Source organism: Mauremys mutica, chromosome 3, assembly GCF_020497125.1.
Source record: "Mauremys mutica isolate MM-2020 ecotype Southern chromosome 3, ASM2049712v1, whole genome shotgun sequence".
Taxonomy (NCBI): domain Eukaryota; kingdom Metazoa; phylum Chordata; order Testudines; family Geoemydidae; genus Mauremys; species Mauremys mutica.
This window is the reverse complement of record NC_059074.1, coordinates 131,875,947-131,902,657: the sequence shown is the minus strand read 5'-3', so window position 1 is coordinate 131,902,657 and position 26,711 is coordinate 131,875,947. Positions and strand designations below refer to the sequence as shown.

The window sequence follows — 26,711 nt, the reverse complement described above, 5'->3', positions numbered from 1 at the left end:
TAGGTGCCCAAATTCCCAGTCTACCCTTATGAGCCTCACAGTTTAGCATTGTTAACCAAAAGCCAGCCCTGGTTATTTTTTAATATAGCGGCATAGACTTAAACAATAGACATTTCACTGAGAGACATTTGTGGCTTAATAAAATCTCTATGGCCCAATGTTCCATTAATTTGGTCATGAAGTTAATGCTCCAGGAAAACGGGGCAGCCCTATGATCCCTCTTTACTAGGGATTTCCATTGAACATTTTTTCTTTTTCTTTTGTTTTTGCTGGGGAGAAGGTAGGGAAGATTTAACATAATCATGAATATCACATAGATCAATCACCCTTCTTTATGGTGTTTCTATTTCAGATGGCGCAAACACACCTATTGTGGTTCTTCAACAAGACCTTCATATCATAAGCCTTACTGATAGCCATCTTCTTCAGCTGGTTGGGATTCTTTGTGATTTTCCCATTTACTGTTGTAAGTGATGCTAATCAGATCCTTTCCCCACTGTTGCCAGTTTAAAGAACCTTTGAAGACATTTGGATATGTTGGGGAGGGAACACCAATATATTATAAATCCAGGAAGTGGATCAAAGTAATGGAATAACATCCAGGCTCCAGTTCTATCAGAGTTTGTGTATTATGGATCTTCTTCCATATACACTGATGTAAATGAGGACTAAAACTGATGTAAGTGAGATCAAACCCTTTGTCTTGTGCTGAGATTTATAAGAGAGCCCAAACTCCAACCAATCTGGGTAACCTATTATATGGATCAACCCTTAAAAATGAAGAAATACTACACTATTCTGCAAAATATTGTTATATATGTATATATTTTTTTGCGGGGGAGGAGAATATGGAAGCATTAAAATTAAAATACAATCCTTCACATTCAAAAGTTTCCAGTTAAAGAGGGAAAAGTCAGAAGGGGATTCCTCCACCCTTTCTCTCCAGAATGACCTTAGTTAGTACTGCTTCCTCAACTTTGTGAAGGTTCTTATTGCTTTAGAGATATTAAGCTATATGTTTCTTTCTGACAAGCCCAGTCAGCAAAGGAAATCAAAGAGAAATTCAATAAGCTAAATTTTAGGAGGAAATATGTCATGGCCATAAAAGAGAACTCCCCACAGGAGCACACTTCCTGCAACATGCTCTAACTGAGCAGTCAGAAGAGACATTATTTATTTACTAGGCAGAAGAAAGGGTCACAATCAGACTGAAATATAAAGCCAGAATGCATGCATTAATACAGAGATCTGGTCTGAACATGGAATTTCTATTCTGCTGGAAATTTTGATATTGTGACATTTGTTTGTGTTCCAAATTGGGATGAAAAGTCAAAATTTCTGCTGGAAATTCTGAAAATTCAATGTGAAAACATCAGAACATTGTCTTGGATAATGCAGAAACAGTATAATATTAAATACAATGTCATGTAAAATATTAAATATAAGTCTAGATAGAATTGATCTAAATGCTAAAGTAAGAGTGAAATAGTTTTACCTTATCAGAATGAACCATTTGGCATTGTTGAAAGAGTTCATCCCAGCTTTCCCCCCTGTAACAGCGTAGCTAGCTTCTTAAGTGAAATTGGGCTCAGCACTCCTGTTCCAGGTCAGGTGTGCCCTAGTGTGGTGTAATGAGGAGGGTGGGGCTGCCCAGGGAGCTATAAAGAACTGTTCACAAGCCTTAGAGAGAGAGAGAGAGTGTCCTGAGAGCTCAAAGAAAGAGCAGAGCTAGGCCGAGAGCTGTAGGGAGGGGATGCCCCTGAAGGAGGGAGTAGTGAGAGTTTCAGGTGTCACCTACAAACGTCCCTGGGCTAGATATCAGGGGCCAAGATGAGAGGAACCTTTGGGGAAAAACCCATCATGCAAGACTCAGATGAACAAGTAGAACTTAAGAATGGCCGTACTGGGTCAGACCAAAGGTCTATCCAGCCTAGTATCCTGTCTGCTGACAGTGGCCAATGCCAGGTGCCCCAGAGGGAGTGAACCTAACAGTTTACACCAGGATTACCTATCTCCACCCTCTGACAAACAGCTGGTTTTGACATAGATTCACGGAGTAACATTGGGTGAAATATCTAAACTTTCTGTACTTCAGCTTCTCCATCTGTAAAATGGTGAGTAATAACTTTTTGGGTTAGGTACTTCAAAATTTCCAGATAAAATATGCTACTTAATTGCAAAGTGGTGTTAACTTCTGTCATCATGTTTGTTGCAGCCACTTCTAAGAAGTGAACTGTGGCTTCTGCTAATACTTTTCCAAATCAATCTTTATAGGGTCATGAGGCAGCTGACAGCAGCACAGTGACTTCTGGTAATCAGTTTACATTATAGCAGTGGGAATACCCCAGTGGCTGATATTGCTGCCCTAGATAGAGGGCCAGACAGTGAGAAAGTCAAGATAGTGTTAGGATAGAATAGCAGAGAACACTCTTATGGGTTTTCAGTCTTGACCAAACAGCATAGAACAGGGGTTCTCAAACTGGGGATTGGGACCCCTCAGGGGGTTGTGAGGTTATTATGTGGGGGGTCACAAGCTGTCAACCTCCACCCCAAACCCTGCTTTGCCTCCAGCATGTATAATGGTGTTAAATATATTTAAAAGTGTTTTGAATTTATAAGGGGGAATTGCTATGTGAAAGGGGTCACCAGTAAAAAAAAGTTTGAGAGCCATGGCATAGATTTAGGGAATTCCTGGACTATATTGCATAGGGTTAACCATTCAAGCCTCTTTCTGATCTCTGTGGCATATAGAAGAAATGCTGTATATCTTTCTGCACTGTCTGTTTCACTGAGCTTCTGCTGTGTCCCGAGGGGGGAGGGGTGGTGTTTGGCTTTTTCACTTCCCCATTACATTTTAGCTATTGAGAAGTTTTAACTGCTTTGGAATCGGCAACATTGACCCACACACTCAACAAGTCAGGAATTAGGTGAGTGTTACGCTGTTTGTTATTCAGACATGAGTGCATCTCCAGCAGCAAGTCAGCACTGCAACAGACTCATCTTTACAAACTTGTGCATTTTGTAGCATACACAATGGGCTAGATTCACAAAGGTAATGAGGCACCTAACAGTCTCTTTAACTATCTAAACCAACATTTAGGCACCATTGGTAGTCCCAAAACCACCGACAAACCCTATGGGTACCTAAGTGCCTAAGACAGCTATGTTTCCTTGGGCATGCACAAAATCACCCAAGTACTGATGCCATCCTACAGCTAATGAGCTGCTCAGAGCCCTCGCTGAAACCAAAGGCCTAGCAGCCCTGAAGTGGGATGTCAAACTAGACATTGCCTGCTTTGCTAACCTGTAGGGCCTGATCCTGTATGTGTTCTCAAAGCATGTCTGCTGGATGCTCTTAGCTAAGGGCAAGAAGGTCAGGACAGAGAGAGCATCAGGTTTAATGGGTAGGCCACTCAGCTGGGATGCAGGAGACATGAGTTCAAATCCTACCACTGCTGAATTTGGAGCAGGGACTTGAACCCAGGTCTTTCACTTCCCAGTTGAGTACCCTCACCTAAAGGAGGCGTGTTTGTGGATTTAGCCTAAAACCACTGTCTAGAGGTAAATAAGTCTGACCTATCTTTGGTCTCCCTATTGTAGAAATTATGGTGGCACACAAGCACAGATTGTATAATAGCACTTCGGTGCTTTGATTTAGTGTTCTGCTCTCCTTTATCCATTACAATTAACAGCACTCTTAAAAACAAATGCTGTTAGTTTCTGTGGCTTTAAAGAGCAACATGTAATACTCACATTCATGATGCTTTTTCTGGGCACCCATGACTGTGAGTCACCTTATTACCCCCCTGCCTCAGCGAGAGAGACTTGTTGGTGCTAAACTGGGTGTCAGCTCTCTGTTGCCCCAGTCTGTTAGCTACCGAACAATCTCGGAAACTCTGCCAGCCTTTACTCTGGTTTGCAGGTAACAACTGGTGTACGTTAGCCCCCAAACACATTGGAAGCATCTTTCTGTCATGTCTAGCCCCTGTCACTGGACTGTCACAGTAATTATATTTTGTTTTATTTTCCATTCCTTTCCTAATAGTTCTCTGAAAAACAGATCAGGGTGCAGAAGCAGTCAGAAAATCTAACAGAATGTTGAACTATCTACAGAGATTCCAAGATCTCTTGGAATGTTAACTGCTAATGTAGAATTCATCATTTTATATGTGTAGTTGGGATTATTTTTTCTGATGTGAATTATTTTGCAATTATGAGTGTTGAATTTCCTTTGCCACTTTATTGCTGAGTTACCCATTTTTGTGAGGTCTCGTTGTAACTCTTCAGTCAGCTTTGGACTTAATTATCTTGAATAATTTTGTAACATCTGCACACTTTGCTACTTCACTGTTCACTCACTTCTCCAGATCATTAATGAATATGTTGAACTGCACAGGCCCCAGTGCAGATCCTTCAGGGACCCCACTGTTTACCTCTCTCCATTGTGAATACTGACCATTTACTCCTACCCCTTTTTTCCAATCTTTTAACCAGCTCCTGATCCATGAGAGGACCTTTCCTGTTATCCCGTGACTACTTAGTTTCCTTAAGAGCCTTTGAGGGACCTTGCAAAGGCTTTCTGAAAATCCACTTGCATCTGAAGAAGTGGGTATTCACCCACGAAAGCTCATGCTGCAAAATGTCTGTTAGTCTATAAGGTGCCACAGGATTCTTTGCTGCTTTTACAGATCCAGACTAACACGGCTACCCCTCTGATACTTGAAAATCCACTGTGTCTACTGGATCACCCTTATCCACATGCTTGTTGACACCCGCAAAGAATTCAAGGAAGAGGTCAGGCATGACTTCCATTTACAAAAGCTGTGTTGACCCTTCCCCCAACATACTGTGTTCCTCTGTGTCTGATCATTCTGTTCTTTATTCTACCAGATCGTCTGGTATTGAAGTTAGGCTTACTAGACTGTAATTGCCAAGATTGCCTCTGGAGCGCTTTTTAAAAATTGCCATTATATTAGCTGTCCACCAGTCATTTGTTTCAGAGGCTGATTTCAGATATCACTTACATACTACAGTTAGTAGTTCTACAGGTTTTTATATTTGCCTTCCTTCAGAATACTTGGGTGGTGATCTGGTCCTGGTGACTTATTATTGTTTAATATATCAATTTGTTCTAAAACCTCTTCTATTAACACATCAGTGTAGGACATTTCCTCAGATTTGTTACTTTAAAAGAATAGTGCTGATGTGGGTAGCTCCCCCACATCCTCTGCAGTAAAGACCGATGCAAAGAATTAATTTAGCCTTGTCTTCCTTGAGTGCTCATTTAGCACCTTGGTCACTTAGTGGGCCCACTGTTTGTCAGGTTTTCTGTTTCTAATGCACTAAACAAAAATTCTGTTAGTTTTTTTTTGCATCTTTAGCAAGTTGCTTCTCAAGTTCTTTCTTGGCCTTCCTTACTATACTTTTACACTTAGCCTGGCAGAATTTGTGCTCCTTCTGATTTCCTCATTAGGGTTTGACGTCCAATTTTTTAAAGGATCCCTTTTTTTGCCTCTTATGGCCTCCATTACTCTGCTGTTTAGCCATTGTGGAATTATTTTGGTCCTCTTATTGTCTTTGGAGTAGACATTTAGTCTGAGCCTCTATTATGGTATTTTTAAATAGTCTCCGTGCTGCTTGCAGGCATTTAACACTTGTGACAAATCCCTTTTAATTTCTGTCTAACAAGCATCCTCATTTTGTATTTCTCTTCTTAAAGTTATCATGGTGGATTTTTTTTATTTTATTTTCATTTTTTTAATTTTCCTCCTTAGAAGGATGTTAAATGTAATTACATTATGGTCATTATTACCAAGCAGTTCAGCTATAATTTTCTTGCACTAGATCCTGTGCTCTGTTTAGGATTAAATCAAGAATTGCCTCTTCCCTTGTGGGTTCCAGGATCAGCTGCTCCAAGAAACAGTTTCTGGACACCATAGATAACTGCATCATGCCCTGCGATGACATTTACCTATCCTTTTGTATCTGTATCCCCATTTTATAGATGGGGAAACAATGATACGGACCTCCTTTGGAAAGTGCTTTGAGAGCTACTGATGAAAAGTGCTAGGTATTATTACTTAAATGCAATTATACCCTTAAAATAATATGTTCTACAGTTCTATTGCTATAACCTCTGATCAACTAGTTGTATATTTAATCTTCTATTCATACACATAGTAGCCAGGAAAGAAATATAACCAATAGTTCTGCTAGGAAAGCATTCCAATATTTGTAACTAGAACAGACAAATTGTTAACTGTGAATAAATAATCTGGAGAATGTTCTTTCTCTTTTCCTGTTCATGACTCAGCCAGGATTCTTGCTAACATTTCTGCTATTCACATATATTTACTGATTAACATATGCCTGAAAACTTCAATCTGTGGTGGTCAAACTGTTCACTTTGACTATGCATAGTGTGGGGTTGCTTATCTAAGCCATATATTAAGCCATATTATTTCTGCTCCCTGATTTGATGGCTGATGCTTTTTTAAACAGGAGAATGAGAAAAGAATAAACAGTAGCAGAGGACAGATCCTCAGCTGGCTTAAATTGTCTTACTGATGGAGCTATGAGTTCAAGCTACCCAAGGATCTGCCCTCAGATATTGTGCATAATCTTTTTTTTGTGTCAAAATTGAAGTGTTTGTGGAACCCACAACAGTTCCCCTAACATTAGTATGAACAAAATCTCATTTGAGTGATTGTGAATAGCAAATGATGAGGGATATAAATATGGTCAAACAAAACAGCTGTTTCATATGAGTGTTCATTCACACAATGGGCCTGATTTTTCCATTGCCCTGCACTTCATGTAGTCATTTATACCAGTGCAAATTGGGCATGAAACTACCCTATCAGAATGTTAGTGTTTTACTCCCATTTGTATTGTTTCACACACTCACTTTGTATTGATGTAAATGTCTACATAAGGTACTGGTCAAAAAGAATCAGGCCCGATGCTTTCGATACTTGAACTGCTCTATGTGTAGTACACCAGTCACTGCTAATCCACTGCCACTTGACTTAGTGTTTTCTAGTTAAACGTACTAGCAGGAATTTCAAATCTAACTAATGCAAATTCTGCTGGTCGGTTTTTGTTTTCCAACATCAACGTCTAGATCTTAAGCTATCCCAAATTAAGGAAAATGTGTGCAAGAAGGTCTTCCAAACATATTGCAAAACGTTGCCTAAAATGTCACTATTATTTTACCGTCACAGTTAAAACAGTGAAACCATTTATCTTGTGATCACTCTGAATGATTTGAAGTCAAGTGAAAATCAAACACTCAACCACATTTTTGCCTGAAAAATGTTCACAAGTCTCTCCAATTCCACCAATTTCCCACAAAGGTCAGATTCCCTATGACCTCCACACAACATTGGCAAACGAATAATAAAATCCAGTTCAAAGACTCCTCTAATGTGATTTTGGAGGGCTGCATTTCAGTCATTAAGTGCTGATTGGTCCAGTGAGATACAGAAAGCTGTGAGCTTACTACAGCATTCTGTTGATTGTTTAAATTGCTTGTATGAATCCACTAACCCTCTAATTGCCCAGATCCAGGGACTAATAATTTACATGCTTCATTTTCCACTCTGTAAAGTTTCTTTTGGGCCAGAAGGAGCATGAGATCTGTCTGTTCATGTGCCAATTCTGAAAGCCAGAGACTAACTGCAAGTAATTCAGCATATGTGTGGGAATGTCAGAAGCATTTATACTGAGCCTCGAGCTGTCTATGCTGAGTTTCCAATTTAGTCTGCCACTTATCTTGGTCTTGTTTTTTGGCAGAAGAAGTGAAGCTTATGAGCCATCTTGGTGGCGTCAAAAGCATCCCAAAGTATGTAACTGAATTGTCATGTAATTCTGCAAACTTCACAAATTTGTCTTTTGAAGGTGGCTGAAATTGAGTCCTAGGTTTATCATTAATTCATGGTGCCATATAAGTAACAATAGAATAATATTCTTTATAAAGGAACTAAGAAAAGACATTCCCATGCAGCATGACAGGCAATGATATATGCTAGCCTGTGTCAATAAAATTTATTCCACCAGTGAAGGCCAAAGCTGCAATCTCCCCTTCCTTTCTTGATCCTGAATCTTTCCCTCCTTAGTTAAAACCACCTGTACTCTTACAGCTAACGGACGTAGATATAAATATTTATTGACTCTGACATGATTACAAGCAAGCAAATGCTTTAAGACATGACCTTCCTTACAAAGGCTATTGACTTCCTTTGGGTGGTTCAGTCTGAAGAGATCCATCATATGTACAACAGAGTTTGCCTTAGTCACACTGGAACTCATATTAATGCCAAGTCAATGAATCAAATTAAAACAAAATCAAGCCTAAGTGCAAACTAGTCATTAACATCAGCTTGAGTTCTTTATCATTGGCATAATTAACTCTTATACATAAACATGCATATTGTTGTCACATTCTAAATAAGTAACATATCATGAAAAATAACTGCTAGGCAGGTGGTAAGCTACCTTGTGCATGTAGTTAGTCTACATGCAAACATGCTTGTATTGTTATGAGCTGGGTTAAACCTCATTATGGGTTGAGTTAAAACCTCATTGAAACTGTGTGAATGTGCCCTTCACTTAAGATTGTGGTAAAAGACAGTTAAGGGGCTACACCCCAAACAAGGCCTAACAGAGTCTGCCCAGGATCTAGCACCTTGTGGGCAGGGCATTAAGTGGGTATTACGACCGGGGTGAGTGGGAATGTGTGAAAAAGACATGCTGGGGTGCAGGCAAAAGACTGAGAGCAGAGCAAGAAAGTGAAGCAGCAGCCCATAAGCATGTTGTGACCCTGGGAGAAGCATCGAGAAAGGTTCTGGGTAGGGGATGCTGGCTGAAAGAACGTTGGGCATGTAAGCTTAAGGAGTTTAAGCTTCTTGCCTAGAAAACTGCTCCTTTAGCTTTAGGTTCCTCCTGTATTTGTAGAAGCAGGACTTTGTACATTCCTTTGTAAATAAAACAAGATTTCATCAAAGACAATATCAGACTCCATCAATTTCTGCTTCCAACTGAAACATTACCAGGGTCCCAAATTTTTACTAACTTCCCAGGTCAAAAAGGGATATCAGTATTAACTTATCACCCCCACCTCTATTCGTTTGTTAGTCTCAACCACCTATGGAGCCTTGTCATCACCCTCCACTGTAAGGTCTTTTGGGCATTGACCATCTTTTTGCTGTGTGTTCATATGAGGCTGGCTGGAAAACAAGAATTTTGTTTCATGAAAAAATTTGCAGTTTTGACATTTTTCATTCTGCATGAGACCCAGAGGCACTGACTTCCCAGTTCCCAGGGGATGCTTGACTCCTGCTCTGCCCCAGGCCCTGCCCCCGACTCCACTGCTCTGCCAATACCCCACACAAGGGCGGCACCAGCGCATCAAGCATGTGCCTGGGGTGGGAAGCTGCGGGGAGGGCAGCCTGTCGATCGCTGTGAGGGCAGCAGGCAGGCGGCTTTCGGCAGCATGCCTGTGGGAGGTCCACCGGTCCTGTGGTTTCGGCGGCAATTTGGTGGCAGGTATGCCGAAAGCGCGGGACTGGCGGACCTCCTGCAGGCATGCTGCCGAATCCGGGTTAACAGTGGACTTCCCACAGGCATGCTGCCAAAAGCTGCCTGACTGCCATGCTTCGGATGGCAAAACACATAGAGCTGCCCTGATTTCCCCCCCCCCCGCATCTTCCTGTCCATGCTCCAACCCTGCCCCTGCTCTTCCTGCCCCTTCCCACTCCCTGCCCTGCCTCTTCTTGCCCCCATTCCTCCCCTCCTCCCCAGTGCCTCCTCCATGCCGCTGAACAGCTGATTGTGGGAGGTGCTGGAGGGGGGAGGACATGATTGGCGGGGTGGCTGGAGGGGGAGGGGGAAGAGCTGAGTGGGGAGGCTGCCAGTGGATGCTGAGCACCCACTATTTCTTTTCAGAGTTGGCACCTATGATGAAACCTCTTGATGAAAACAGGCACCCTGGTTAAGATGCTCATCTGGGCTATGGGAGACCCAGCTTCAAATCCCCAGAAAATAAGTTAGTCATTTTCTCTATATAGGCTGGTAAAGGCACATGGAATGTACCTATACAGATCAGGATTTGAACCTAGGTCTCCCACATTCCATGGGAGCAACCTAGCCACCAAACTATTGGCTATTTTGTAGCGAGGGCCTCTTGCTCACTCGCTGCCCATCTTCCTCCACAAGTTTAGATGAATCAGCATTTTCTGATGAAGAAAATGTTTCATTGAAAAATTGCCAACCAGCTCAGCTGTCCATCACCAGGAGTGCAGGGCCACGAAGGGCTGAAAAGGCTCTCACAAAACTGGGTGTCTGGGCAACAAAATGGCAGATGAAATGCAATGTTAATAAATGCAAAGCAATGCACATTGGAAAACATAACCAACTATACATACAAAATGATGGGGTGTAAATTAGCTGTTCCCCCTCAAGAAAGATCTTGGAGTCATTGTGGGTAGTTCTCTGAAAACAAATGTGCAGCGGCAATCAGAAAATCTAACGGAAAGTTAGAAGTCATTAGGAATGGGATAAAAAACAAGGCTGAAAATATGTCACTATATAAATCCATGGTATCCCTACACTTTGAATAATGCGTGAAGTTCTAGTCACCCCATCTAAAAAGGTAACAAAAAAGGTACAGAAAAGGGCAACAAAAATGATAGTGGTATGGAGCAGCTTCCATATGAGGAGAGATTAAAAAGACTGAGGTTGTTAGGCTTAGAAAAGAGATGACTAAGTCTGTGTGTGTGGGGATATGATAGAGGTCTATAAAATCATGAATGGTGTGGAGAAAGTGAAGAAGGAAGTGTTGTTTACCCCTTGTATAACAAAAGAAGCAGGGGTCACCCAATGAAATTAATAGGCAGCAGGTTTAAAAAAAAAGGAAGTAATTATTTACACAATGCACAGTCAACATGTGGAACTCCATTGGAGGGGATGTTGCAAAGGGCAAAAGTATAACTGGGTTTAAAAAAAAATTGGTAAGTTAATGGAGGATAGGTCCATCAATGGCTATTAGCCAAGCTGGTCAGGTATACAATCCCATGCTATGGGTGTCCAGAAACCTCTGACAGCCAGATGCTGGGAGTGCACAACAGGGGATCAATCACTTAATAAACTGCCTTGTTCTGTTCATTCCCTCTGAAGCATCTGGTGTTGTCTGCTGGTGGAAGACAGGCTAGAGGGCTAGATGGACCATTGGTTTGACCCAGTATGGCTGTTCTTATGACATAGGGCCACATCTACATCTAGGTAATTTGGCACAAGTCCATTGTCTTCAGTAGAACTAGATGACTATTGATATCAGCTGAGGAGCTGGCTCATTATGGCTGTGTAAGACATAATGCCTCTGGGCAGCTGGAGAGAGCACACTAAGCAGAAGACCTCATTACTACAAATGTAGCAGGTTTTTGCCCTGCCAATGCTAGTTTGTTCAGTCCCAGCCTGGCTCTTCTGAGCAGGCAGCACCGGTGACAGAATTAGCTGATGTCCTTGTGCTTTGGGAGTCCAGACTGCAGCTTTGTGGCTGCCTATGCAAGTGTGATAGAAGGAGAAAATGGCTCCACCATGCCCATACATGGCAGATATAATTTCACAACAAATTGTCTGCCTTATTTCCCTTCTCCCTAACATGCTTCCATTTTTTAGTACTTTGTTAAAGAAAACCCAGTTAGCTAGCACAAAGCATTGTTCTAGTTTCCCAATTCTGGGGGTGGGGGTGCAAGAAGAATGAGACTCCTGATTGCAGAGGTACATAATCGCAAATCTATCCTAAGCGTTATTCCCTGCATGGTATCCTGTTTCTGTGTATTCAGTGGGAGAAGCTGTTCTTTACTTCCCTTCTTAAACACCATTGTGTAGCACTGCTGGTGCGGAATGGCTGTCACATTGCACTGCTGAGGTGGCTGCTGTGCGCTCTCTCTCTCTCTCTCTCTCTCTGAATATAGACTGGACTGTCAAGGGATCCTTCATGATGAAAGGCACTGTGTAAAGGTGAATTATTTTTGTTGTTTATATCATTACTTCATTCTTTTGGAATGGGCCCATTTCTCCCTTCCCCCGACTAAATACGAACCTTCACTACCAGGCAAATGCTACTGCAGCTACTCCCTGGATGAGTCACTGGGGCTGCTGCAAAAATATTGTTGCTCATACCCATCATCAGATAAGAAACCCATTACCAAGGCAAAGTGCTCTCTCACCCTTGACTCAGCAACAAGAATCCCAAAGTCATTCTTGAATCAAGTTAGGTCTTATTGTGTAGCTGGGCTGCCTTCGCTTATCCCCGTTATTTTGTAATTGGCTAAAATTATTGTTGCTGATTTTTTTTTCTTTCTCGAGGGTTGCACATTGCCAGGAAAATGACCAGAATGTCACACAGTTTGTCAGTTTTATTCCTCATTGGCCAACAGAAGTTAAAAGCAAAATTCCTGTTGACTTCCAGGGAAGCAGAATCATTCCATGTGTTTCCTATGGAAATAAAGCTCAAGGATCTGCTCCCTAAGGATTCACCTGAGTGTGCTCTAATGTACAATGAGGAATGATGGCCACTGCCGAGACCTGCTCCTGAACTGCATGGAGCATAGCTTGGGCACAGCCCAGAATCTTGGCCATTGTTTTAATTTTCATATATCTTTGTACTTTGGGAAAGAGTCTGATGGCTGCCAGATTGAATGAGCAGACACGTGTGTGCATGCATATGAAGTCTGCCTTCTTCATTTCATACTGCTAATTACTGTATTAACTGAACACCTTAGACTCTAAGTGATTAGAGCACCCTAAGGGTATGATTCAAGTTAGTTAATAGGTATATCTCCATATATTATTATATCTCATAGAACAGGAAGGGACCCTGAAAGGTCATTGAGTCCAGCCCCCTGCCTTCACTAGCAGGACCAAGTACTGATTTTGCCCCAGATCCCCAAGTGGCCCCTTCAAGAATTGAACTCGTAACCTTGGTTTAGCAGGTTAATGTGCAAATCACTGAGCTGCGTGTGTGTGTGTGTTTGTGTACGTACACCTAGAGAGATTGTAGTTGTGTACAAGGAATGCAGTAAATGATGAATCTGCAAACTAGCTACTGGTACCTATATGCTTTTGTCTCATTTTGGGGTGTCACCAACGGGCTAATCTGCATGCCTGGACATCCAGGTTTTGGCAGATACTGGGAACAGAAATACTGTAACACCATGAGAGAGATCACCTGCCCAATTTTACAGACCAGAAGGGTTTGAATGAACTACTGAATATCTTAGATGTTTATCCAAGAAAAGCCTCTGAGTGCTATTGTGGGTTGGGTTAAACCTTGTTGTTATGTGTCAGGCGCAACCACGGCCTCCCATTCAGGATACATATAAAGAAGCTATTATGACCAAGTGGCTGAAATAATAGCAATAACAGACACTGGAAAAGCTCAAGCAGAAGCTAAACCAAAGGGTTTTCCCAGGGGACTGATAGCAAATGCAGGAACTAGTGCTTTGACTGGTGAAACAGTTTTTGTCTATGTATGCATGAGAGGAGGAATTAAGCCAGAGAGAGACAGAAGTGGCCAGTAACAGAACTTACTGGTAAATAATGTGGCTAAGAAAGCTAAGAGAGGAAACTTCTTGGACACAGAATGCTGGTTGGAAAGGCAGGTACGGGAACAGCAGCTGTCTCCTGTTGTGTGACTCTTACTGTGTTCAGCCAAACAGGACTTTTATGTATAATATTTGTAATTAAACAAGATTGCATCAAAGAAAATACCTGTCCATCATCAGTTTCTCCTCAATGTGGAAAAAACCCACAAGGCCCCAAACTTTGACTAGCTGTTTAGGTCAAAAGGAATACCAATATTATGAGATTTGCCTGCCATTAGTAATTTGGTTGACTTTTCTACTTTGCTTAGAAAACAGCAATCCTGGCCAGACTTTCAGCTTGGGTAAGTCAGTGTAGTTTCATTGAAGTGAATGGAACTCTACTATTTACATCCACTGGGGATTGAGTCCAAGGTCTTAAAAGCTTTAAATTGTTACATAACCTCCACTACTGGCTGATTACTACTGATAAACTTTTAGTACTTAGATTGTCTTGCCTCTAAAGTGTATTCCTGTATGTTCATCACTTTAGTCATACCTTTTTATTGCCTTTAGTTTTGTTAAACTTTGTTTTGAATCAAAGCCTCCTCTCCTTTACCGGGGTGTAAATCTAGACTAATTCTACTGAAGTCCAGTGGTATTATTCCAGATCTACATTAGTGTAATTGAAAGGACAATTTTGACCACCTTTGACTGCTATTGTTTAAAAATTTTTACTGACTTGGTTGGTTGGGATATTTTTCCTGTTTTGTTTTTTATTTTTTATTCTTATTTCAATTTACTATATCAAAAGGGTGGTTCACTTCTAACCACACTTGCAGTGCACCCCCCAACACACACATACACATACACATACCCTTCTATCTCTTTCATATTCCCCAAGGTGAAAAATGATAAATGCTGAGGAAAAGAGAGATTTTTTTTAAAGAATGACCTTAGGAAATATAACACTGGAAAAAATAGTTGCTGTGCATGATTTTTCATCTCTGGATACCCAGGGAAATTAATGCGCATACTACTGGGAAATTCATCCATATTTTCAGCTGGAGGAAACTGAAATATTGTGCATAACTGCTGGCTCTTTTGAGCTGGTCTTCCACTGATTCTTCATTTAAAAAGTGAAGGAGGTATTTGATAAATTATATTTTAAATGAAATATCAAATGTACAACAATTCTTCTATGGCTTAATTGTCTGCCTCCATGAAGCTAGCCATTGCCTTCCAGATCTCCCCTTGCCTTTAAGAACAAAGTATGCTTTTGAGGTCAGTGTTCACAATATGGACATTGGCCTGTTTATTATTTGAACCATATTCATGTCTTACCCCTTCTCTCCCTTTCTTTCTATGCAGTGTGATCATAATTTATTTAGCCTGGTCATCTTTTGACATTGATCTTGAACTGGATTGACCTAGACAGACTATTGTCTTGTTGAGTATTTGTGTAAAGAACCAATGTTCTTATGTTAGTTCCACATCAGCTATTGGAATCCCACAAATAAGGCTTTTATTGCCTTTGTTATTGCTTCCAGAATATTCTCCTTGTGCTTAAAACTTCTGAGTTTCTTGGAAGATTATAGATATATCAGAGAGAGAAAATATTAAAAAGTGAAACAGCAGTTGAGAGAAATACAGTAGGCCTGTTAGTTTGCAACTGGTTCAATTATATAATTTTAAAACATTATTTAGCCAATAACAATGAGTAAAATGTCAGTGATAGAAAGCACTGCTGCATCTCCATTATTAGTGTTACTGATTACTTCATATTAGGAAACTAAAAGGAAATTAATTCTATGAAAATAAATCTAGACAGGAACCAGTCTACAGTTCGCCAATAAGAGTCTATCTTGGGCGGCTTTGTCTGAGCTAAGCTCAACATAGCTCAGGAAAGGACAGGGTCAAGATGGCTTTTAGTCACCTTCATGCCCCTTGATATTGGGGTTAACCAGGACGAAGACAGTCCCCAGCAAAATTTAGAGCAATCTCAGGCCTGGTCTACACTAGGACTTTAATTCGAATTTATCAGCGTTAATTCGAACTAACCGCTCAACCGTCCACACCAGGAAGCCATTTAATTCGAACTAGAGGGCTCTTTAGTTCGAATTTGGTACTCCACCCCGGCAGGTGGAGTAACGCTAAATTCGCACTTGCTAGCTCGAATTAGGCTTGGTGTGGATGCTAATCGAACTTAGCAGCTCCGGGAGCTATCCCACAGTTCACCACTCTGTTGACGCTCTGGACAGCATTCCGAGCTTGGATTCTCTGGCCAGCCACACAGGAAATGACCCGCGAAAATTTGAATTCATTTTCCTGTCTGGGCGGTTTGAATCTGACGTTCTGGTTGCACATCGGGGCGAGCTCCGCAGCACCTGCAACGATGCAGAGCTCTCCAGCAGAGGAGTCCGGGCAATCCCAGAATAGAAAGAGGTCCCCAGCATGGACTGACCGGGAAGTCCAGGATCTGATCGCTGTGTGGGGCGAGGAGTCTGTGCTCTCGGAGCTGCGCTCCAACAAGCGGAACGCGAAGACCTTCGAGAAGGTCTCTAAAGCCATGAAAGACAAAGGATACAGCCGGGATGCGATGCAGTGCCGCGTGAAAGTGAAGGACCTAAGACAAGGGTATCAAAAAGTCAGAGCGGCAAACGGACGGTCCGGAGCCCAGCCCCAGACATGCCGCTTCTACGAGGCACTGCATGCCATTCTAGGTGGGTCTGCCACCAGTGCCCCACCAGTGACGGTGGACTCCGAGGACGGAATAGTGTACCGGGACAGTTCCCCCTCCCTGTTCGCCGATGGGGAAGATGAGGAAGGGTCTGTTGAGGACGGCGCAGGCGACATCGAACCCACTCCCGCTTTCCCTGACAGCCAGGATCTCTTCATCACCCTCACAGAGATCCCCTACCAACCGTCCCCGCCCGTTAACCCGGACTCGGAATCAGGGGAAGGATCAGGCGGTAAGTGCTACAAACAGGGATACATTTATTTTTTTAAGAAACAGGGATATATATAAAAAATAGAAATACTATATAACAATTTTTAAATATGAAACTAGACAAACAGCAGGTCTACACAAACAGCAATGGAGCAATAGTCCTCTGGGGATAGTTCAAAAAAGCTCTCAGAGAGCAGCTGGAAAAGCCTCAGCAAGAGGTTTCTTGGGAGAGGTGCTTTATTGGGTGCTCCGTTGAAGCACACTCTTCCGCGCCAGGCCATCCTCAGGTACAGGGGGACCATCGCCTCGACAAGCATGGCAGCGTATGGTCCTGGTCTGTGCAGGGCTTCTGTTAGCATCCGCTCTCTCTGTGTGCGCCTGACACGCCTCAGGGTGATGTCGTTGTGGAAGTGCTGCATCTAATTAGTGGAATTAGTGTACCGTTACTATTGTGCATGGTAGACTTTTACTTTGCATAAGAATGACCCTCGCTTAACAGAGTTTTACTTTGCATAAGAATGACCCTCGCTTAACAGCCACGTGTTGCAGGCCACAGAGGAAACGCATACAGGGGTCTTTCCCGTTCACTGGCGGGAGGTGCCGCATAACGCTCATCTTTTCTGCTTTGCACATTGCCTCCAGCAGGAGAGCACAGCTAAGCAGTAACTGATAAGCACTCTGTACTGTAAGGCTTACCAGGACTTTGTGCAAGAGGGATGCAGCTGTCTCTCCTCGCTTGTGCGCTATCCAGTGCAATCGCGCCACCAATGAGAGCGTATTCCGAAATCTCGGACTAGTTCCGAGATCTCCTGAGACTTGGTTCCCTGTTTGGTCTTCTTAACTGAAACTGACTAGACTGTGTTTACTGTTGGCAAACATGTATTTGTTCAAGGAAATCACCTACTTTTTCGCATCACACAGCTTCGGGTCCTTCCCGGACTGCCCCGCCATCCCCCTCGCAGAGGCTGGCTCAGATTAGACGCCGAAAGAAAAAGACAAGGGACGACATGTTCCAGGAACTGATGGCCAGCTCCAGAGCGGAGGCGGCAGAGCAGAGACAGTCGAGGGAGAGCCTGTGTCAGCAGCATCGCACACACATGGAACGGGAGGATAGGTGGCGGCAGGAAGACCAGCAGGCGACTCAAACGCTGCTTGGTCTAATGAGGGAGCAAACGGACACGCTCCAGCGCCTTGTAGATGTTCTGCAAGACCGCAGTCAGGAGGAGAGAGCCCCCCTGCAGTGCATCTGCAACCGCCCTCCAACGCCAAGAAGTCCTGTCCCCCCCTCACCCAAAGTGACAAGACGGAGGGGCGGTAGGGGCCGTGAGAACTGTCCCTGCACCGCAGCACACCGATAATGTTCGAGACAACTGTCGCGCTGTAAATTTGTACAAGCTCTTTCCTTAAAGCATCAACCAGTCCCAACTCCAAGTTTAAACCCCCCACTGTGTACTACATTATTAAAAGCGGTTTTGTGTTACTGACTGTTTCCGTCACGTTTCTGGTGTCAGAAGACTTTCTGTTGTTCTGTAGGGGGGGGGGGGGGTTGTAATTTCACTGCATAGCCCACAGTGCCATGCTACAGACTTGGCTGCAGGGTCAACTGCAGGGCACACACAGACTGCAGTCACTAGGCACCAGGGACAGTCTGTGTGGTGTATGCTGCCCCGGGTCTTTCCTTGATGTGTATGCTTGTGCAGGGTCCTGGTGCCTGACATCCCAGAATGTAAAGGCAGGCTTCCCTTCACATGCACTTGGACCGTAGTCACGATCCTCCCCGGTGCCCTGAGCCCCAAAAAGAGACCTCATCCAGGGGCAGATACTCACCCTTCCCCCACACCCCTCACCCCTTCCAACGCCCAAACCCACAGCCGTCATGTTAACCCCTATCCAAAGACGGCACCCCTCGCCCCTTCCTGCAAACCCACCCATCAGTGCACACCTTAACCAGCACAGAGTGCTTCCATGTTTCAACGAAGAAAGAGAAATGCAAAGTCAACGAAAGATTTATTATTAATTACTAAAACATGTCCTTAGTTTTAAAACGTCCTTCGGAACTGGGGGAAATTTGGTTTATGATCAGGCTCTCTTAAAATCAAGTGGACAGTCACAGGTTACCCTGCTCTGCGAGGAAACTCGCTTTCAAAGCCTCCCTGATGCATATCGCTTCCCGCTGGGATATTCTCTCAGCACGGGTGTCTGGCTGATCGTAAACAGCAGCCAGGCGATTTGCCTCAACCTCCCAAGCGGCCAAAAAGGTCTCGCCCTTGCTCTCACAGAGATTGTGGAGCACACAGCAAGCAGCAATCACTACGGGGATATTCTTTTCGCTGATGTCCGAGCGAGTCAGTAAGGTCCGCCATCTCCCCTTGAGACGTCCGAAAGCACACTCCACCACCATTCTGCACTTGCTCAGCCGGTAGTTGAAGAGTTCCTTTTCACTGTCCAAGGCGCCTGTATAGGGCTTCATGAGCCAGGGCATTAGCGGGTAGGCCGGGTCCCCGAGGATCACTGTAGGCATCTGCACATCCCCAACCGTTATTTTGTGGTCCGGGAAGAAAGTGCCTGCCTGGAGGCGTCTAAACAGACCAGAGTTCCTGAACACACGCGCGTCATGAACCTTGCCCGCCCACCCGACGTTGATGTTGGTAAAACGTCCCCTATGGTCCACCACAGCTTGCAGCACCATTGAAAAGTAGCCCTTTCGGTTAATGTACTCGCTGGCCTGGTGGGCTGGTGCCAGGATAGGGATGTGAGTCCCATCTATAGCCCCACCGCAGTTTGGGAATCCCATCGCGGCGAAGCCATCTATGATGACCTGGACATTTCCGACAGTCACTACCTTTGAGAGCAGTTGCTCAACGATTGCGTGGGCTACTTGAATGACAGCAATCCCCACGGTAGATTTGCCCACGCCAAAGTGGTTCGCTACTGACCGGTAGCTGTCTGGCGTGGCAAGTTTCCAGAGGGCTATGGCCACTCGCTTCTGCACACTCAGGGCTGCTCGCATCCTTGTGTCCTGGCGCTTCAGGGCAGTGGACAGCAAGTCACACAGTTCAAGGAAAGTGCCCTTACGCATCCTGAAGTTTCGCAGCCACTCTGTGTCATCCCAGACCTGCAGCACTATGCGGTCCCACCAGTCTGTGCTTGTTTCCCGGGCCCAGAATCGCCGTTCCACACCATGAACTTGACCCATTGCCACCATGATCTCCACTGCCCGGCGTACCCTGCTTTCTGAGAGGTCTGCGCCACTCTCCTCACCGTGCTGCCGGAGCCTCCTCGCCCGGTTTCTCAGCATCTGACTGTGGAAGAGGTGGACGATAACGTGCGAGGAGTTGACAACGGCCATAAGTGCAGCGATGATCGCAGCGGGCTCCATGCTCGCAGTGCTGTGGCGTCCGCGCTGTAACCGACCAGACAAGGGCGCGAACAGATTTCCCGCCGGCGCTTTCAAGGAAGACAGGGAGGGCGGGATTGACGGTTCAATGACGACACATTTTTTCCCCCAGCATGCATTGGGGGGAAATCCCACAATTCCAATGGGCAGCAGGGAGTGCGGGAACTGTGGGATAGCTTCCCACAGTGCACCGCTTCCAAAGTCGAAGCTGGCCCCGTGAATGTGGACTCAGAAGTTCGAATTTGTGTATTTAGTATGGATACACAAATTCGACTTATTAAGGTCGAATCCACAAATTCGACTTAAGTAGATTCGAAATAGTCCTGTAGTGTAGACAAGCCCTCAATTACCTATATCCCTGGCGGACAGTTCCAGCAGCTGGGTATCTGTGGAGCAAAGGGGACCCCAGCCACTTCCCCCATTCTCCTTGTCACATCTACCATGGCAGGAAGCTATGCAGGAGAAATACTCCAGTGAGTGATTAAACCCAGCATTACTGTTGCTTTAATCCCCTAAATCAATGCAAAGCAGCCATAATGGGGGCCAGGATCTGGCCCTAAGGATTCCTACGTTGCCATTACCTACATATCTTATTTTGTATATTTTTTTAGAGACTAACAAAATGCTAACAGTTTGGAAGGTTGGTTCAGGTAGGCACCCAGGATACTTTAAACTACCCAAAGCTCCTGGGTCTAGACAACGTAGTTGAAAATCCCATTATATCAGGCTGTCTCATGAGATTTCAGATACTTCCTGCATCTAGTTCTGCCAGAAGAACCACAAGAGCAACCTTTCCCAGAGTAATTCAGCTGTGCTGATTCTGGTCTCAACTGAAAAAAGGAAGTGTAGAGTCATGTGGAAAACCAAAAAAAGTCAACCAACTTTATCTCCAAATTTCAAAAGAAAAAATTTGCTTTGAGTTTGGCTTGGAGGTTATTATTTTATCAGTTACTATTTTATTCCAAGGAGTTCACCCACACCTTCTGCTCATCATCCATTGTATGCTAAGTGGAAGATTAAATATTCCTATTAGTAGTTGTTGATGACCAATAATGAGCATAAAGGATAGGAGTGAAAAATAATACTGGACTTTCATTTCAGTTATGGTGTTCGTCTCGCCAAACCTACACACACACTTTGATCTGCCTTACCTTTCAGAGGGGCAGGAGTGTTGTATATTGGCCAAAAAGGGCAGGGTTTTAATCCAGGTTTAAAACAGATCAAAATAGAAGGGGGGGCCTCACCAGTGTTGATGGTTGTATGTTGTCAGGGGTGTGGACACTGAGTGATGAAGTGTGGAGGGTCTGAAAATCAAGCTGAGGGAGGGTTCGTGAGAACGGGCTGAGGGGAGGGAAATGTGATCTAGCAGAGTAGAAGTGTTCTCTGACCTTCTCATTTGGTCCGTTCACAGTCCATATGACTAAATAAAGCCTTGTCTGCTGCTCTCAACATATATTGGAAGCTGTACTAGGATATACATTACAATCATTGGTGTTGCACAGTTCAGATGTCACTTGGTAGAGTTTACCAGAAGGCAAAGATGTAAGAGGAACAAAGTGTAATTTTCTAGGAAGGTTTCCCTGCAGATCCTGAGCCAGGACTTTGGAACAAGAAGAATCCATCTCATATTTTGCACTTGGAGCAGTGCATGCTGGGACAATCTATATATATGTATCTTGTGACCAGCATAGTTGTAGGGGTATCATTTAACGATGTTTCAATGGGCAGTTTATCCCTATGGTGCCCGTCACTTCTCCAGGACCCCTGACAGAGAACTGAGGCATAGAGAGGCCAAGTGACTTGCCCAGGGTCACACAGGAAGACTGTATATGAATAGACAATTGAATCTGGGTCTCCCACATCCCAGGCCAGTGCCCCAACCACTGACCCATCTTTCCTCCCTACAGGGCCAATACTTTAGGTGTAATAGGGACAGCTTGTGAGGGATACTGAGAGATCAATGGGAGTTTAATAAATAATTTATTATGTAGCCATTTTCATCCATAGATCTCAACATGCTTTACAAAAGAGGTCAGTATCATTATTTCATTTTACAGATGAGGAAACTAAGTATGGGGAGGTGAAGTGATTTGCCCAAGGTCACCTAGCAGGGCAGCGGCTACGCCAGGAATAGAAGCCAGGTCTGTTACCTCTTTGTAGGAGGTACTCAGCCCCTTGTAGGCAGTATTGAGCCCAAAGTCAGTGTGGGGTAGATACCCATTTAAGCTATACACATTCAACAAAACTGAATGAATTCAAGGAGCTCCCAGTAATGTTGCAATCAGCCCAAAAGGGACATGACATTTCCAGTTCTCCATGTTTTTCCCTACTTGGTAGAATACAATAAAGCATAAAATCATCACATAAGACTTCATATGGCTGGTGCCTTATATAGGAAATTCCCATGATCACATTTGATCTTTTGTCTTTTAACAGTCCAGCAAAATCTGCTTCCATATAATGGTGCACCAGGGATCAACATGTATCTGAGTTTCGTAGAATATCTGCAGGATCCAAGATGATATACCTGCATAGCCTGGGGGGAATTAGACATCTGGAAGATTTAGTAATTCATTTTAATCTAAACTTATGTCATTTAAAGGCTTATGGAAAGGTTTAGCTCCTGTCTGAAGCACACTTCATAGTGTTATGTCAAGCAATAATTTTAGTGCAGAATTGGAACATAATTTTTGAAAATACAAAACTCTTGATGTAATCCTTTTGCAATGTAAGTTTCCATGGGAAAGAATATTGCTGTTCAAGATCCATTTTACTATTAAATCCATTATTATATTTTACTGTTACTGTTATTTTGATTTTTCCTTCTGGAGCAGGATAATGTTACTGTCTAAAGGACAGGCTGTAATCCATTGTTTTAATTACATTAAAATAATCAAATTACTGTAACTCAGAGCACAGTGTTCTTAGTATTTGTATTGGATCAGTGTTTAATTATGATCATATTTATTTATTGATTTTAATATCTTTTTATCAACGCTCAAAGCACTTTACTGAATTACAAGTGCTATACACACACGCACACAGGGTTGGCTTCATCAACTAGCCAAAATGCAGCCCCATCTGGAGTGGGACACAGCAACCCCTGAGTTCCAGCAATACCATGCAACAGGAGGGCTGGTCAAAATGTTTCCACTGAAACTTTTTTTGATTTTAAAAAAATAGGGTTTTCAATTAAATGAGAATTTTCACAAAGTGTCTGCTTTCCTTGAGAATTTTCAGTTTTTTTGTCAGAAATCCACACACACATACTTTTCCAGGTTTTTTGGCATAAATAAATCTGGTTTTGGTTTTTGAACAAATAGGACTTTTCCAATGGACAATTTGATTAAAGGAATTTTTTTTTTAAATTGTCAACATTTTCCATGGGCTAAAGAAAACATTTCCTGACCAGCTGTATGCAACAGAGAAGGATCAGAAAGTAAAGAACAGCAACTTATCCAGCTAAAGCAAATGGAGAACTTAGGTCAGTAGAATTTAGCAATGAAGCTAGAGCTAAAACTTGGACCTGTCATGGGATTTTAAATGACAAATGGTGGGTTTTGGGGTTTATATCCATTCTGAAATCCAGCATCTCCAACAGCACTGTGCTCCCAAATACCAAGTGGGGAGAGTGGTATACAGGCAAAAATGCTACCAGCTCAGCATCCCATTTTTCTGTAGCCCCATGTTTTTTTCTGGAGACCCCCCAACAGAGTATTAATTCAACCAAACCTACTTAGCTTGTAAGATCTAATGAGTTCAAAGGCTAAGATGGCACATATCTCAATAACTGCATCCAGAGTGTGCGTGTAGTAAATTGGTAAAGAACATAATGCATAGTTATTTTCACCCATTTATAACTTCTTTACTTATTTATATTTGCAGTTCGCATGCAGTTTGGATCATGGAAATAAACTAGTCAATATGTAGGCAATTTCATGTTCAGGTTCTTGTGCATCAGGATGCTGCTGCGCTGTTTGAGACACAAATATTGTAGGAGAATTTCTTTCTTCCTTTAAAATATTTTGCTTGTAATAAAAAAATACTCCCAAAACATTTCTACTGGATGAAGGTTTTCTAAAAGTTTTTACTTCTGCTATATCAGAATGTTGGGCCAAAATTGATTTAGTATTGTCATAACTTCTCTTCATTCTGCCAGTCAGAATGAAACTGTATATTTCGAAAACACAGTAAAAATAATCTGGCTTTTATGCAGCTTTAGGGCATCTAGCATTATTGCAAAAAACAAAATAAATGTATAAACATTAATCATTTTTCTACATAACCCAAATGCCCTATGCAATAAAACTAAACGTATATAGTTAAATGTGTAAAATATCCTTATCCCACCTCCAACATGAACCAGCTATAAAGCAGCCAACACTAATAGTTTTACATAAAAGCAAGTCCAATAAAATTTGTCTCCCTTCCTTTTGCTTCAAAAATGAAATAGGTAAAGGAAATCAAAGTAGCAAGTCACACATCCGACAAAAGCATATTACTTCATTAACAAGCATAAAATAGTTCATTAATAAGAATGGTAAATTACCACTCTTTTAGAACTTGATATTGTGTACTGCTGAGCACTCTGGTCCCTGATCCTCCAAAGTACTTAAGCATGTGCTTAATTTTAAGCAGGGCCAGCTCCAGGCACCAGCAAAGGAAGCAGGTACCTGCGGCAGCCAATAGAAAGGGGCAGCAGTCCGTCTGTTGTTGGGGCGGCACGTCAGGGTCTTTGGCGGCAATTTGGTGGCGGGTCCTTCAGTCCTTCGCTTCTTCTTCAGCGGCCACTCAATCGCTCTGCTTCAGTCTTCGGCGGCAATTCGATGGCAACTCAATCTTTTTTTTTTTCCTTCGCCGCCGCTTGGGGCAGCAAAAAAGCTGGAGCTTGCCCTGATTTTAAGAATGTTTAGTAGTTCAATTGATTGATAGATTAGGGACAGAGTGCCCAGCACCTGGCAGGTATGAACTCTTAGGACCCAATTCTGCAAAGATTTATGCATGTACTTAATGTTAGGCACTAGGAGTAGGCCTATGGACATCAGTGGGATGGCTCAGTGTGTAAACATTAAGCAGCAGTGGCAGCTCTCCACATCTTTGAAGGAGTGGGGTCTTAGCTGTCATGTTGAGAAAAGTGTACCCTAAGCACAACACTAGAAAGAACAAACTCCTGGGTTCTAATCCCTGTCCAGCCACTGATTTTTCTGTGGGCATGTACCTCAGGTGCCTCATCTAGGAAATGAAGACAGTACTTCTGCAGGAAGTTACGATGGTTGATTAATGTTTGTAAAGCACTTTGAGTTGTTTGAATAAAAGGCATTATGGGTAAAATAGATCCCTGTGCAGAAGGCCAGCACAAGATTTATGTCAATTTGAGGGCCTGAATGGGACTTGGTGCATAGGCCTCAAATTGCCTGGCTGGTCCATACTTTGCTTTTAACTAACAAAAGGATAAATATCCACACAAGGAAATGCAGCACTTTATTAATAAACTTTAATAGTTGTAAAATAGTTGAAAGTAAGAGTAATGATTTGCAGTTACTGATTTCCTGATTAAATTATTTGTAATCCAGTTGATTTGGAATATACTTGATCTTGTGCAGGTGTAATAAATAATCCAATAAGGAAGAAAGAAATAGCAGGATTTCTGCTTGCTATACATATAGTTCCAACTCTGCCCTCATAGTTTTGGATGTTTAGATGCCACAAGGACAGACACCTTAAAAACCCCAAAATAGATGGATGGATAGATGTTGGATATGTTTTTAATTTCCCTGAGGCCCTTTTCAGGGCACAATCCAAATTTAAATGTTCTAACCCTTAGCATCTTAAGAGTTTCTTCAGTTTCCTTCACAGTTCCTACAGTCTTTGTCTGAATCTAAAATATTCCAGGATTTACCCCTCAGCCTGAAACCAGAGATTTCATAATCCCTGAATGCAAATTAAGTAGTACTCAAATGGTGATTTTGATTGGCTGTTCGTCTCCTCAAATTCTTTGTCTAATCCTCTTGCTGCATTTCTGCTGTTTCCTCCATCCTCGATGTGCACAGAGAATGCTCCATCTGAGAAAGGTATTGAAACACATGCCTAAATTGAAGGCAACGGGACATTTCACATGCTTAAAGTTAGGTAGGTGCTTACATACCTTGATGAATCAGGGCTTAATTCATTTATACTTAAATTGTACAAATGTTTAAACAGGCAGAGAAATAAAGCACTTTAGCCCAAACCCTGTCAAGTTATCAAACAAATTCAAATATTATAGCACAGACCGAATAACTTTAAACTCTTACCAGAGATTTTTTTTTTAATAACTCCAAACAAAACTTCTTTGTAGCACCAACTACTGAAATTGGGAGACATTAGGGCCAAACTTCCAAAGCCTTCACTGTAACTCTGTTAAATTGTCGTTGTTTTTCTCTGAGGGTGGTTGAGGATGAATTCATCAATCATGCAAATCCCTTTGGAAATGAAAGCAAGTATTATTGTTGTTGTTTATTAATATTCAGCCCTTTGGGGCATTAAGGCTAAAATAAAGACCCTGAAGGTCATCTTCCTCTTTTTAATAGCTGTGATTTGCCTGTCTCATTGCCCCCTTAGTTTTATTATTCTGTCTAAGCCCATAAATCATGTTAGCGATAAGTATTTTAAGAGGAGAACAATCACTCTATCAGTGGGAGAGTTGACATCATTCCTCTTCATTGCCTTTGTGTTCAATTATTCTTGTCCTTAATGGACTTATTGTTCCTTCTCAATATAAATCATACTTCATGGACATGTA

The 26,711-nt window shown here is 42.7% G+C and overlaps 1 long non-coding RNA gene across 1 annotated transcript; it reads left to right on the top strand.

Annotated features, from left to right (window-relative positions):
• The first annotated feature begins 359 nt into the window (after positions 1-359).
• Positions 360-22,837, top strand: LOC123366926. The gene is made up of 2 exons (XR_006578228.1): positions 360-466; positions 22,367-22,837. It is a non-coding gene; the product is annotated as an uncharacterized LOC123366926 (long non-coding RNA).
• The last annotated feature ends 3,874 nt before the right edge of the window (positions 22,838-26,711 follow it).